The 16,147-nt window shown below is 42.8% G+C and overlaps 1 pseudogene across 1 annotated transcript in view; it reads left to right on the top strand.

Moving 5' to 3' along the window:
- The first annotated feature begins 6,599 nt into the window (after window positions 1–6,599).
- Window positions 6,600–16,147, top strand: part of LOC310824087 (girdin-like) — a 132,165-nt pseudogene continuing 122,617 nt past the window's right edge. Inside the window, exons 1-3 of the transcript in view lie at window positions 6,600–6,896; window positions 7,292–7,397; window positions 8,915–9,151. The product of the transcript in view is annotated as a girdin-like (transcript). The remainder of the gene's footprint in view (window positions 6,897–7,291; window positions 7,398–8,914; window positions 9,152–16,147) is intronic.

Here is a 16,147-nt window from a genome sequence, read left to right as displayed (position 1 = left end):
CATGCCTGAGAATCATTCTGTAGCGATTTGAACTGTATTGAAAATTATTCAATTACTGTTAATGAATAGATTAAATGTTGTTTTTATTTAGCATTCTGTCTGCTGACTTTATTACCATGATGATGACCCTGTTGTGGTCTGTCTATTACTTAGGCCTCTAACGTCAGTGTTGTGTGATCAGGTGAGTCAGGTTAGGTTTCGGAGACACGGTTTCACCACAACTGACTAATCATGTTTGCATCCTTGCTGAATTTAATCTTTAATTTTGGTCCTTAAAAGTACTCTTGTCCACTGTAGAATTCTGGTTTGTTCATGTAGCTGGACATAGAAGGAGATTGAGTTTCTAGATGCTAAAAGCAGAGAGAATGTGAAAATACATCTGCCCAACTCACTTTAAGTTGAGAGAAAAACGGCTAAGAATGTAGTTGCTACCAGCCAGAGGAGCACCTTGTATAGCTGCTGTTGGCATGTTTCAGGTCACACACACATAATGTTTAGTCCTTTCAGCTGTCCCCCAAGCCCTCCCTCTCATCAGAGAGCTTTTCAGGTCAGAGATATCTAGGCCAGAGTTCCCTTCAGGTTCCTAATATATACATTCACTCAAACTCACACCTGCGAGAATATGGGCCTGGTGGATACAGGGAACATTCAGTTTACACCTCTAAGTCTCAAGAACATCTCATGTGTCCTAAAACCATGATATGTATTCTCTCATGTGAACTGCCTCACTTACATATGATTATTTCCCGTTTGCATTGTGTATTTCCAGTGTTTTTCAGCCCTTGTCCTGGGGAACAATGATCACTTGATGAATAATTGCTCAGTTGTGTTAGTACTTCAGTGGAACCAAAGCCTGCAGAGATCAAAGATCTTATTGTAACACAGTCCGTGACACAGAGGCGGAGTCGAGGTTGTTGGTGTGGCAATCAACCCGTTTATTATTCACTATTATTCTTCTTCTTCTTATTTGGTCTTCTTCTCGGCGACTTTCCAGTCCCCCTCGCTGCTCTCCCGGCCCTCCTACTGAAAGCAGAGGCACACACATCTTACACCATTCGTTAACGAGGCTTCATTCGCAACAGGTGTGCGACAAAGCCTCGCTCCCGCACCCTGGCCACGGTCCTGTAGCACCCTCTACTGGCCGAACGCTGCATGTCCCCCCACACTTATACTCCAAAAGCTGTATGCAACCAAAACTCCACATATAATCAGCCATATAACCTACAGTAACAATTTGAGACTTCTCCAGTTAATTTATGCCACTTCTTTTCAGGGCATGATTAAATGTAGGCGAGAGACAGACAGAGACAAAACGTGCTGAGGGGATACTGCTTGTTTAAGAAATAATCCCCAGGTATGCGCAGGGGCCTGGTGTGACTATCTGAGTCACAGAACTGCCTATTTGGTGGATAGCACCATGTTGCATCATCCTATCAATCTACGGACTGACAGTTCTGCCAGACCCATTATGGTACATGCACAGTAGCTATACGGCCAGTAGCCAAATACAAGAGGACGTGTCCACATTTCCAGCAATCTCCCATTGAGAGGGATCTGTGTGAAATTAGATCTATTAAAGGCTCAGCCACTTCTATCCGAGGTGAAACATATTTAGGCATGGCTTAATTCAAGTGGTCATATCCAGCAATGATGACTTTGTCATGCTTCCCTAATTACACATCTATCAACAAGGTCTCTGCTAAAATTGAATGACCTTTGACCTCAATATGCCTATAATCATCAGGTCTGTCATTGGGTACATCATCAGAAAAGAGTTATTTGGTCAGTAGTGGCTTATTACGAGCCCATGATGGTGATCCACACAGGTAGCCTAAATATAGAGCTAATAACAGGACTGATTGTTACTCACTTTGATTGCTGCTGACATCACCCTGCAGAGCAGGTCCTCCATTTATCTTCCTTTTGACATGTTGGTGAGCATGATATACTGTCAAAGTTCAACCACACACCGCTCAGGATAAATGGCTTATGGGCCGCTAGTGACAACTGTTTAGTATAATACAGTGCCCTCCATAAATACTGGAAAGAGGAAGCATTTAGTCTTCTTTTCGCTCCAACAGTTTGGACTTGAAATCAAACAATTACAATGGGGTCAAAGTGATTCTCAGCTTTAATTCAATGTTTTTTCTTCTCAGATTTGGTTCACCATTTAGAAAGTACATTTCTAAACATACTCCCCCTATTTCAGGGCTCCAAAAATCATATAATGTTTAGTATTTGGTCGACAATTCTTTGCATGCAATAACTGCCTGAAGTCTGCAATCCATTGACCTCACCAGACTCTGGGTATCTTCTGTGGTGATGCTCTGCCAGGCCTGGACTGCAGCCTTGAGTTGTTGTTTGTTTTGAGGTCTTTTTGCCTAAAACCTTATCATCAGGAAATGAAATGCATGTTCAATTGGATTTAAATCTGAAGATTGACGTGGTCAGTCAAGAACCTCACACTTTTTAGCCCTGAAAACCCTAGTTGCTTCAGCAGTATGTTTGGGGTCATTATCTTACTGTATGATGAAGTGCCATCCAATGAATTTGGAGGCATTTGCTTGTACTTGAGCAGGCAATATATTTTGTCTCCTACACAAGCATCATGTGAGTGTAGTGAAGGAATTCAACATTTAAATGTCATGTCCATATTAAGCATTATTAACAGCAATGTTTCAGTCAATTTGAAGCTTTTCATTTATGATTGCGTTTTGCCTGCTGCCATTTGTTCTTTCCTGCTACCGTTATGTTAGCTGGCTAACCATGGTCTGCTGCTGCTGTCAGCAATAACATCATCAATTGAGACAAGTTAGCCAGTTCCTGTGGCAGCTATACATGATCAAACCATAGCACCCCCCCACCATGTTTCACAAATAAGGTGGTGTGTTGTAAATCTTGGGAAGGTCCTTTTTTCTCCAAACTTTCCTCTTACAATCACTCTGGTACATGATAATATTTGTCTTATCTGTCCACAAGACCATTATCCAGACCTCTGCAGGCTTTTTAGGTTAAACTGTAACCTGACCATCCTTTTTGCGGATAACTAATGGTTTGCACCTTGCAGTGAAGCCTCTGTAGTTCAACTGGTGACTAGTGTATTCTGCAGATGGTCGTCTCTGACACATTCACGCCAACCTCCTGGAGAGTGTTCCTGATCTGTATGACAGTTCTTCTTTTTTTTTTTTTATTATGGTGAGCATTCTTCGGTCATCCACTGTAAAAGTCTTCCTTGGCCTACCAGCCCGTTTGTGATTGCTGAGCTCACCAGTGCTTTCTTTATTTTAAATTATGTTACAAACTGTTGATTTTGGTAAGTCTAAGGTTTTGCCTATGTTTCTGATTGATTTGTTTAGATTTTTCAGTGTCTCTTTGGTCCTCATGTTGATAATCAATACGAGACATTGACAGCTCTTTTATGCCTGCACAAATTATGTGACAGAACACACCCGACTAACCAGAAACACCTGTCAAGCCAATTTTCCAATACCATTGGTGACCTAAAATAGGGGGACTATGTATAAAAAGGGTTGTAATTTCTAAATGGTAAAACCAATCTGAAAAAAGAAAAAAACATTGAATTAAAGCTGAGAATCTCTACTTTAACCTCATAGTCATTGTTTGATTTCAAATCCAAACTGTTGGAGTACAGTTGTGGTCAGAAGTTTACATACACTTGTAAAGAACATGTACAGTGCCTATAGAAAGTCATCATACCCCTTTGAAATAGTTACTATATTTGTCGTACAGCCTGAAATCAAAACCCATTAAAAAAAAACTTTTTCCAGCTTTATGTACAAATTTAGCCATACAACATCAAACTAATGAAAAAAAAGGCGACAGTTCTGAAAATTTATAAAAAATGAAAAACAAGAATAACAGGGTTGGAAAAGTCATCAGTCCCCTGATTTAATATTTTGTAGAGCCACCTTCTGCTGCAATTACAGCCATCAATCTGTTTGGATATGTCTCTACTAGCTTTGCACACCTAGATTGGAGAATATTTGCCCATTCTTCCTTGCAGAATTGTTCGAGTTCAGTCAAATTCCGTGGTGAGCAGCAATGGACTGCTCTCTTCAAGTCCATCCACAGATTTTCTATCGGATTTAAGTCAGGGCTCTGACTTGGCCACTCAAGGACATTCACCTTTCTATCCTTAAGCCACTGCGTTGTTCTTTTGGCGGTATGTTTAGGATCGTTGTCGTGTTGGAAGGTGAATGACCTGCCCATCTTCAGCTGTCCAGCAGAGGGACGCAGGTTGTCCTCAAGAATTTGGGTGTACTTGGCAGCATCCATTTTCCCTTCAATCCTGACCAATTGCCCAGTCCTCGCTGAAGAGAAACATCCCCACAACATAATGTTGCCACCACCATGCTTCACAGTAGGTATGGTGTGTTTTGGGTGGTGTGCTGTGTTTGGTTTTCGCCAAACATAGCGCTTGGAGTTCAGTCCAAAAAGTTAAATCTTAGTCTCGTCTGACCATAAAACCTTTTTCCACATGGCAATACAATCTTCCAGGTGTGTTTTTGCATAGCACAAACAAGACTGAGTGTGGCACTTTTTCAGAAAAGGCTTCTTTCTTGCTACCCTGCCATACAAGGCCAGATTTGTGTAAAGCTTGTGAGATTGTTGTCACATGCACAGACAGACCAGTCCCAGCCATAAAGACTTGTAAGTCCTTCAAAGTTGCCTTTGGCCTATTGGTAGCTTCTCTGATCAATGTCCTCCTGGCTCGGTCATCCAGTTTGGACGGCCTGATCTAGGCAAGGTGTTGGTGGTGCCATACGCCTTCCACTTCTTAATGATGCTCTGAACGGTACTCAGAGGGATAGCTAAAGCCTTCGAAATCTTTTTGTAGCCTTCACCTAACTTGTGCCTTCCTACAACTTTATCCCAGAGGCCTTTTGAAAGTACTTTTCCAACCATGGTGAATTCTTTGCAGAACCATGCACTTCTAGTAGTGGTATCCTCAAGAAACAGCTGGTTTTATTCTGAAGTAATCAAAACCACTACAATTGATTTCAGGTGGGGGGCAATTAGCCTGGTGTTTGATCTGGAAGTTGATTGGTTGCACCTGAGCAAGTTTATAATGGTATACTCTCAGGGGCTGATCACTTAACCAAACCAGGTATTTCACTAATTAATTTTTAATAATTGTCCAGAATTTTAATTTTTTTTATTTTCACTTTGATGATGAGGGTTATAATGTGTACATACAGCTCAAAAAAGTTAGATTTGATTTATTTTAATTTCCAGGGTGTAATGTGACAAAAGGTAAATATTTCACAGGGTATGATGACTTTCTATAGGCACTGTATATCTGTTCATCCTCTTAATTTTGAGTCGCTATTTACTTGGTATTTATTCTGTATAATCATTTCCGAAATTTGAAACCAGTAATAGTAAGAAGACTACTGTCCAAATTCTGTATAAAGATTACTGTCCAAATTCTGTGTTTTTACTCTCCGAATTCTGTATATTCTGTATGTATGCACAATCTGTTGTGTTGGTTAACTACAAAATGTCCTGTTAATCTGTTAATCTGTCAGTCCATTATTTCATTGTCTTGTTGTCCTGTCAGTCCATTGATTATCGTTTTATTCTAGTAATTGATCACGACTAGGGTTGAAACTAAAACTAAAACAAGAAATGCCACTTCAAGAAAATAGCATCGATAAACCCATGACTGAAAAAGGAGGCAGAGCCGCTCCTGATATGTCAATAACAAAAATACTTGATGAATTGGTTCTAGACATCAGAAAACACCTAAAATTAGATAAGATTAGAAGCAAGATAATTAGCAAATACAACATAAAAATGTATGATAAAGGCTTATGGCCAGTAGACGCTATTCAAAAAGCATGGGGTAAAATTCAGTGTATGAAAGCTGGAGAGAAAAAACACCAATGGTCATTGATAGTAGTAAGAGTAATTTGTGTGAGAAAATAATTTTACAGTACAACGGAGTGCTTCAGCATGAACAAACTAAAACCAGGGCGCTGGCCGAATCCAAAGTGGAAGCAGAACAAAGGGCTAGGGTGTTGGCTGAATCCATAGCGGAGCACAAACGAGCCAGGCTTGATGCAGACCAGAGAGCCAGGGCGTGGTCACCCTGTGGTCTGACCAAGCCAGGCTTGAAGCAGAGCAGAAGGCCAGGGCGTTGGCTCAATTCACAGTGGAAGACGAACGAGCCAGGCTCGACGCAGAGCAAGTCAGACTTGAAGCAGAGAAGAAGGCCAGGGTGTTCTTCCAGAGCCAGCCCCTCCCCCACCAACCCTCTACCCTGTGAGAGAACTCAAGCAAATGGCAGCTGCAGTGCCAGGCGATGGAGTTTACAGTTCAGATTCATTCTCTTGGTCTGATAATGATGTTGTTGCAACAAAGACCAAAACCAAAACTAAAGAGATAAATGTACGACGAGTTAAGGTTAACAAACCAAGAAGAAAAGCTGGCAAAGACCCCGAGGATGAAAAGCTCTTCTTCACACACCAGGTCCCTGACCCCAAGGATGTCGACAAGTGGTCAAAAGAGGTATCACACCCACAAACAGTAGGCATCAAATCCTGGGAACAAGTGCAATGTCTGAAGAACATCTACGGATGGAATCCCAACGATGCACTCCAGGTTTACTCTTCAATCCTCGAGAGAGTGAAGCCTTGAGACAAAGAGTGGAGGTCACTCTGGCTGACGATGGGCAGAACCTGCCTGGAGCCGGGGAGAGTATGCACGCATGGGTGGTTGCAGCCTCCCATGCCACCACTGACTGGACTGAGATAACCAAGTGCCTCCAGAAGCCCCATCAGACGTGGCTCAGACACAGTGACATGCCTTCCATAACTTCAGACAACATTGACAAGAAAACCAATGGAGCCCTAAACCACCAACTGATGCACGAGGTGAGAGAGGGACTCCGAAGGAGCATGGTCACAATAAATGCAGACTGGAGAGATACAGGGTATGGTGACCTTGTGACAAGATTTTCACAACTGGATCGATCGTGACATAGGAACAGGAGGTTCTACAAGAACGGTCTCAAATAACCAAAATCGAGCACCTAGATGGGAAGGAGAGTGTCACTACTGCAAAAGACCTGGACTGCAGGAAAAGAAAATGGCAGGAATCCCAGAGGGGAGAAGACAAGATCCTTAACAAACCAAACTACTCAAACAATCCAAACTACTCTCAAACCCAACAAACTCAAACCCAAAAAACAGATGCTTCACCCAATTGTTCAACAATTTGCCTGTCCCCGGAGCACCAGAGATCTCTGATGTCCTCTGTGGATGAGCAGGAGCATAAGACGGACCTCAGGATCCTCTTGGACCATGTTCAGATAAAGGGTCACAAAGCAAATAGAGACAAAGCTCAATTGGTGCAGCAACAAGTGACCTCCCTGGGTCAGTTGATCTCCCAGGGAAAACGAGAAATCACTCAAAACCAAACTGCGGCAATCCAACAGACTCCGGAATCAACGAAAGTCAAAGAACTCAGATCCTTCTTGGACTGTGCAACTACAACCGAGCCTGGGTAGATGCAGACACTGAAATATGTCAACCCCTGAACGAACTGCTGAAAGGTCAACCAGAGTCCAAGAGTCCAATTCAACTGAATGAAGAACAAAGACAGTCATTCCAGAAGTTAAAAGCAGCACTGAGCACTGCTCCAGCTCTTGGAATACCAGACAATGGACAGCCTTTTGTGTTTTATGTGTCTGAGAGAGACGGATACATGACCACCGTCCTCACACAAGAACACAGAGATCGACGATGACCTGTGGGGTACTATTCAGCCAAGTTTGATGCTGTGACCTTCGAGCCCTACAAGCAACATACCTTGCTGTGGGACTGTTGTCCAGCATCACTCTCGACCAAAGTTGATTGTCAAATGGCCACATTTGGTGCACGTCCTGCTGACCATGAACAGAGCAGCTCAAGTCACTGTGTCACGATGGAGCAAGTGGTCGACGGTTTTGGAAGCGTCCAATATCTCCATCAAGAGGGGAAAATTTGGAGTGAGGGGTGAAGCCTGTCTCTAGACTGAGTAAGTTAATTTAATCTTGTTTAAAATCAGTGTGTTGTTGGTAGTATTTTTTATGCCCTGGTGTTATCAGATCTGTTATCAGATTCAAGACCCTGGTGTTCGCCTACCGGGCGGGAAAGGGAACAGCCCCTCGCTACTTGCAAGCAATGGTCAGCCCCCAAACCCCTGCCCGATCACTACGCTCTTCCACCTCGGCTGGCCGCCTGGCACCGCCGCCTCTACGTGGATGCAGCAGTCTCGCTACTCGGTCACGGCTTTTCACTCTCCTGGCGCCCCGCTGGTGGAACGAGCTTCCCACTGCTGTCAGGACTGCAGAGTCACTACCTATCTTCCGCCGTAGATTGAAGACCCATCTCTTCAGGCTACATCTTAACTATCCCTCCTAAAGACCTCTTTATCCCCACTACCCCCTGTACAGTTTCTCTACTGTTAATAAATACAATTAAAAAAAAATAAGGAATTCTTACTTCTTCTAGCATTGTGACTGCCAATGGCCCCTGGTCCTAGCATAGATTTCTTTTTTTTATGATGACTAATGAATAGATGATTCATTTACTTAGACAAATGTATTTGTTGTAAGTGACTTTGGATAAAGGCTTCTGCTAAATGTCAAAAATGTAAATGTAAATGGGAACTCTATCCAACTGTGCCACAATGATATCTCCACCTGAAACAGACGATATCCTGGAGCACAATTGTCAAGACCTGGTCATGGACCAGGCAGATGAAATCCACACCCTTAGACAACCCTGACATGATACTGTTTACAGATGGTGGATTTGTGCGGAGTGCGGAAGGCTGGATGGGCTGTCACCACTGACAGCGATGTGATAGCCTCTGGCACAGCAAGCGGAACTGTGGGCCCTCACTGAAGCATGCAATCTAGCACAAGGGAAAACCGCAAACATCTACACAGATTCAAGATACGCCTTCGGTGTGACTCATGACTTTGGAAAAATCTGGAGGAATCAAAGATCCCTCATTGCATTAGGAGCGCCAGTCAAGAATGGAGAGATGGTCTACGATCTATTCGTGGCCCTACAGAAACCTGAGCAAGTGTCCATCATCAAGACTAAAGCTCACACAAAAGCTGACAAGGAAGAGAGCAAAGGTAACGACCTAGCTGATCGAGCTGCAAAGGCGGCAGCAAAATGAACTCCATCCCTGTGGGCAGTGTACACCATCGATAAGCCGAAACACATCCAACAGATGCAGGAGGCTGCAGAGAAGGGGTTCTGGATGGAATCGGGAGCCAAACTGGGCCCAGATGTGGTGTGGTGGTATGGTCAAAGGACTATGGCCCCTCGGAAGCTATTAGCCTACTCAGATTCATTCACTGGGTCACATCGGAACAGATAAAATGGTTCACAGCTATACCAACCAGTGGTGGAACCCAGCTTTCAGGAAAGTATATCTCAGTGCCCTGCTTCAGCAGCACCACTTTGACCCTCCTTGCTCAGCCTCTCTCTGTCACTCTCTGTTCCTCTCCATCATTACTTGGGGTCCCCCTGCTGGACCTTCAGAGCACCCACACACTAGGCCTCTCTCTGCCTCTCTGTCCTCCATCCCCACACTAGGCCTGCAGACTGAAAAAAATTGGTGAAATACGAGTGGAATCACAATTAACAGAATTAAAGACTAAAAACAAACAAAGAAGTGCGCACCAACACACCGTGGCAGCTGTAGGAGGCGCCATCTCTGTCTCTCTGCCCTTCATCCCCATCCCCACACACACTCACCCCTCACTCTGGCCAGGGCTCCAGGCCTCCAGCAGGAACCCAAACACCAGCCGTACCCTGGGCACCCACAGTTAAGCACTGACTAAACCCTCCTAGCCAGTAGCAATGGTATGGACGGAGTAAACGGCCAGTGCCCCATTATTTGACAGCATATATTGATTCTACAGACACTTCTATTAGAGTAGTGAGTATTTGTTACAATACATTTACCATGGCGCTATAAGCCAATATATATTTCATATAGTGATTTGCATTGTAGCCAATGGTATGGGTGGAGTAAAAGGCTAAGAACACCTCCAATTATGCAGTGCCCCATTATATGACACCATATATTGATTCGACAGACTCTACTGAATATTTCCGACAATGCTTTAACTGCGGCGCTTAGAATAGTTTTTGCTCTAGAAGGCAATATGTATCCTATGTACAGTGTATTACAGTGTATTGCATTGGGGGGGTGAAAAATATAATGTTGCTGGATGTACAACACAGTCTCCTTCCAAAACTAATGAGGACCAGCAAATTAACAATAATACCATCAAAATAATGATTCCTTATTTAATTTTTTAAATATATATTAGCTATGTTCTCTGCATTCATTTACTTAACTATATTTTTGGTTGATATTTTCCCCCCCATGTAGTTACTCCTTTTTCACAGTATTCACTATGCAAAGCTGCAAAAAAGATTGATTTGATATCATACATACAGCGTAAAAACTGTGATAAACCTGTATTTATTCATGATTCATGAAAAATATCATGGGGCACTGCATAATTGCAACTTTTGCTGGCCTTTTACTCCGCCCATATCACTGGCCACAATGCAAATCACAGTATTTGAAATATATACTGGCTTATAATGTAAATATTATTCTCTGCGCCGCGGTAAATGTATTGTAGCAAATGCTCAGAAGAATCTGTAGAAACAATATACGGTATCATATTATGGGGCATTGCATAATTGGAAGTGTTCTTGGCGTTTTACTCCGCCTATACCATTGACCACAATGCAAATCACTGTATATTAAATATATATTGGCTTATAGTGTAAAAACTATTCGAGGCGCCACAGTAAATGTACTGGAGGAAATACTCAGAAGAGTCTGTAGAATCAATATATGCTGTCCATATCATGGGGCACTGCATAATTGAAACTTTTGCTGACCTTTTACTCCGCCCATACTATTGGCCATAAACACCAAGATCCGCATCTTCAACACAAATGTAAAATCTGTCCTTCTCTGTGGCTGTGAAACATGGAAAACCACGCAATCCCTAATCAATAAGCGACAAGTCTTCATCAACAACTCAATTGCGTTACATTCTTAGAATATGGTGGGCAAACAAAACATACAACAATGACTTGTGGAAGAAAATGAAATATGAGGCCATCAGCAAAGTAATCAGGACAAGAAAATGGAGGTGGATCTGACATACACTCAGGAAAGACACATTAAACATAACACGATAAGCATTGGACTACAACCCACAAGAAAAAAGGAAACAGGGATGGCCAAAAAACAACTGGAGATGCTCCACTCTTCAAGAAATTAGCAGAGTGGGGCTCTCCTATCTGGCGGCAAAAGCCAGAAGAGAATGAAGTGGAGAGCCATGGTGGACGCCATATGCTCCCAAGGGGGCCAAGAGGATTAACTCAAGTAAGTCAATGCGTTTTTGCTCTATACGGCAATATGTATCCCATGTACAGGGTATTACAGTGTGTTTCATTGGGGGCTTAGAAGGGTGTGGAAAATACAGTGTTGCTGGATGTACAACACAATGCCCCTCCAAAACAAATTTTATTTGGTTAGTAGAGACCCTAGTGAGCATTCCCTCCAATATATTGACTGTGAAAAAGAATAGTTTTTGCGCAATAAGCCAATATACACTCAATGGCCACTTTATAAGGTACGCCTGTTCAACTGCTCGTTAACGCAAATATCTAATCAGCCAATCACATGGCAGCAACTCAATGCATTTACGCATGTAGACATGGTCAAGATGACCTGCTGAAGTTCAAACCGAGCATCAGAATGGGGAAGAAAGGTGATTTAAGTGACTTTGAACGTGGCATGGTTGTTGGTGATATGGTAATAATGACCATTAATCCTGATAATTGTCAACCAGAAAGTAGCATGATAATCATACTGCTAGACATACAGTGGGGGAAATAATTATTTGATCCCCTGCTGATTTTGTTAGTTTGCCCGATTACAAAGAAATGAGCGGTCTATAATTTTTATGGTACTTTTAGTTTAACAAATAGAGACAGAATATCAACAAAGAAGTCCAGAAAAAACACATTATATAAAGTTATAAATTAATTTGCATTTGATCGAAGGAAATAAGTATTTGATCCCCAAGCAAAACATGACTTAGTAATTGGTGGAGAAACCCTTGCTGGCAAGCACAGAAGTCAGATGTTTCTTATAGTTGGTCACCAGGTTTGCACACATCTCAGGAGGGATTTTGGTCCACTCCTCTTTACAGATCCTCTCCAAATCCTGAAGGTTTCAAGGCTTTTGCTTGGCAACTCGAAGCTTCAGCTCCCTCCACAAATTTTCGATAGGATTAAGGTCTGGAGACTAGCTAGGCCACTCCATGACCTTAGTGTGCTTCTTCTTGAGCCACTCCTTTGTTGCCTTGGCTGTATGTTTTGGGTCATTGTCATGCTGGAAGACCCATCCACGACCCATCCTCAGTGCTCTGGCTGAGGGAAGGAGGTTCTCGTCCAAGATCTTATGGTACATGGCCCCGTCCATTGGCCCCTCAATGCAGTGAAGTCGTCCTGTACCCTTAGCAGAGAAACAACCCCAAAGCATAATGTTTCCACCTCCGTGTTTGACGGTGGGGATGGTGTTCTTGGGATTGTAGCATTCAGCATTTCTCTCCCTCCAAACACGAAGAGTCGAATTTATGCCAAAGAGTTCAATTTTGGTCTCATCTGACCACATCACCTTCTCCCAAGCCTTCTCTGAATCATTTAGGTGTTCATTGGCAAACTTCAGATGGGCCTGTACATGTGCCTTCTTGAGCAGGGGGACCTTGCGGGCACTGCAGGATTTCAATCCGTTACGGTGTAGTGTGTTACCAATGGTTTTCTTGGTGACTGTGGTCCCAGCTGCCTTGAGATCATTACCAAGCTCCTCCCGTGTAGTTCTGGGCTGATCCCTCACCCTTCTCATGATCATCCTTACCCCACGAGGCAAGATCTTGCATGGAGCTCCAGGCCGAGGGCGATTGATGGTTATTTTGTATTTCTTCCATTTTCTAATAATTGCACCAACAGTTGTCTCCTTCTCACCAAGCTTCTTGCTGATGGTCTTGTAGCCCATTCCGGCCTTGTGCAGGTCTACAACTCTTACCCTGATGTCCTTTGAATGTTCTTTGGTCTTGCCCATGGTGGTGGAGAGGTTGGAATGGAAGAGATTGATTCTATTGACAGGTGTCTTTTATACCCATAACAAGCAGAGATTAGGAGTACTTTTCCTAAAGTGACAGGACTAATCTGTGTGCCTCATGGGCATATAACCGGTCTGTATGAGCCAGAATTCTTGCTGGTTTGTAGGGGATCAAATACTTATTTCCTTCAATCAAATGCAAATTAATTTATAACTTTATATAATGTGTTTTTTCTGGACTTCTTTGTTGATATTCTGTCTCTATTTGTTAAAATAAAAGTACCATAAAAATTATAGACCGCTCATTTCTTTGTAATCGGGCAAACTAACAAAATCAGCAGGGGATCAAATAATTATTTCCCCCACTGTAAGTGTTTCTATGCTGCTGTCACAGCATGGCAGGGTTACTTACAGCCAGGTAGTTATCTTGGGATCCCTGAAGAGTTCGTGGTTGATGTATAATTTATCCAAAACCAGCCGGACCTTGTGCACTGTACCCTGTGTTGTTTGAGAATTGGATATAGTGCACGTCTTCTCTCCATGATTTCCTGGGGATATTGTTAATTGATGACTAATTTGTTCCCTTCAGTTCCCTTCCTCTTTCAAGCACTGCCACTTTCATCTTAAAATGGGTAAGCATTGCAACAATGGGTCATGGTTTATTGGAAGTCCAGCTTTTCAACCTGCTCCACTGTCATCTGAAATTGTTCTTTCATGAATGTGTTCACCTTATTTTCCATCGCTATGTAATCCTCGTCTTCTCCCTCTTCCACTCCCATTATGACGATATTGTGCTGCATACTTCTGCATGTCAAATCCAGTATTGTAGTTTTAATTTGCTTTTTCTGTTGTAGTTTGGAGGGTGGTCACCGTGGCTTGGAGGGCTTTGTTTTCTGTCCTTATGTCTTCTATGAGTTTATTGTTATAGTCTACCGCGACTCTATATCGGCCATCACCCCTGCGAGTAGATCAAGCTTTTTCAGTTGTTCATTCATGCTCACCAATAGTTTGCTGTCAACTTTTGAGAATGTGGTCAGGAAATCCTCTTCCATTATTTCTCTGTTGTTGATGCTTCTTTGGTTTCGCTGGAGGACAGTACTTGTTGTGTGCATTTTGTGTTTTCCACACATTCTTCGGTTTTCCTCGTGTGTCATCCAGTGTGTAGGTCTGCAGTCTTAAGTCTCTCCTAGCAGACAGTCAGACCATTACTGCGCCAGTTGTGAGCAGTAGACATCTTTGTTCCCCCTCTCTTAGTCTGGAGACCAGTGATGCGTGTATATCCAGTATTACAACTAACATTCTGTAGAATTAAGTCAATTAAAAACACAAACTGACGTGGTCCAGTGATCTAGCACCATAGCCTACAGTGCACACATATGCCCATGTCGGCTTGGGTTCGAATCCGGCCCATGCCCTACTGACATACCCTCTCCTCTTTACTTTCCTGTCTTTCTTCACTATCTCAATCCAATAAAAATGAAAAATATAATAGTGGGACTGCCCACTCAACAAAAAAAATAACCTTAAAAACACAAACTGACAGTGTTGTGCTCCATAAGGAGGTACTAAAAGCTATGAGCTGCTTTTTCATTACATCAGCAAAAAGATCCCGAAAATTCAAAAGAGGGTTCCATGAGTTCATGGGCTACCGCTGGGATTCTGAGTTCAGCAGAGTAACAGCTGCAGGGAAGAAGCTATTCCTGAGCCTGCTGGTGCGGGAATTGGAGACTTTATTCTTGAAAACCCACGTCTTTCTATTTCAGTAGATGCCAATGAAGACTATTTATATTACAACATCCACTAGTTCTGTGTTGACAGTATGTTGACAGATTTGAGAATTTTATTGATTTTACAATATTTTCTCTGATATGTTTGCATGGCACTTTCTACAGAACAGTCTCTATCCATGTGTGTGTATTACATTAGACACAGAAGCAGCCAGTCTGTTACCTTTGACCTTCAACCCCAGGGCTGTGTCGGTATCTGAGCCATCTGAGAGTGATTGTCCATGTGGCTTTTTTATGTGGCTTCAGCCATTAGAGCACTGTGGTGGAGGGGAGCATTATCAACACTGAAAAGCTGCCCTGGGCTCTGATCAACCCACTGTGTACAAAATACACATGGATAGAGACACGCACGCAAATAATACACACAGACACACGCACGCTTATGCTTACACATATGCACACACACACTGTGGAACTCATTCTGAGGCCTTGACCACCATTGGTAAGTTATAGACCAACCAACTCCCCCACCCACAACCACACAATGAAAACACATTCATCATACCTATATACAGTGGGGGAAATAATTATTTGATCCCCTGCTGATTTTGTTAGTTTGCCCGATTACAAAGAAATGAGCGGTCTATAATTTTTATGGTACTTTTATTTTAACAAATAGAGACAGAATATCAACAAAGAAGTCCAGAAAAAACACATTATATAAAGTTATAAATTCATTTGCATTTGATCGATGGAAATAAGTATTTGATCCCCTACAAACCAGCAAGAATTCTGGCTCATACAGGCCGGTTATATGCCCATGAGGCACACAGATTAGTCCTGTCACTTTAGGAAAGTACTCCTAATCTCTGCTTGTTATGGGTATAAAAGACACCTGTCAATAGAATCAATCTCTTCCATTCCAACCTCTCCACCACCATGGGCAAGACCAAAGAACATTCAAAGGACATCAGGGTAAGAGTTGTAGACCTGCACAAGGCCGGAATGGGCTACAAGACCATCAGCAAGAAGCTTGGTGAGAAGGAGACAACTGTTGGTGCAATTATTAGAAAATGGAAGAAATACAAAATAACCATCAATCGCCCTCGGCCTGGAGCTCCATGCAAGATCTTGCCTCGTGGGGTAAGGATGATCATGAGAAGGGTGAGGGATCAGCCCAGAACTACACGGGAGGAGCTTGGTAATGATCTCAAGGCAGCTGGGACCACAGTCACCAA

Source organism: Argentina silus (genome assembly GCF_951799395.1).
Source record: "Argentina silus genome assembly, chromosome: Y".
NCBI lineage: Eukaryota > Metazoa > Chordata > Actinopteri > Argentiniformes > Argentinidae > Argentina > Argentina silus.
Note: the sequence above shows the minus strand (reverse complement) of the source record. Positions and strands in the feature narration are given on the sequence as shown.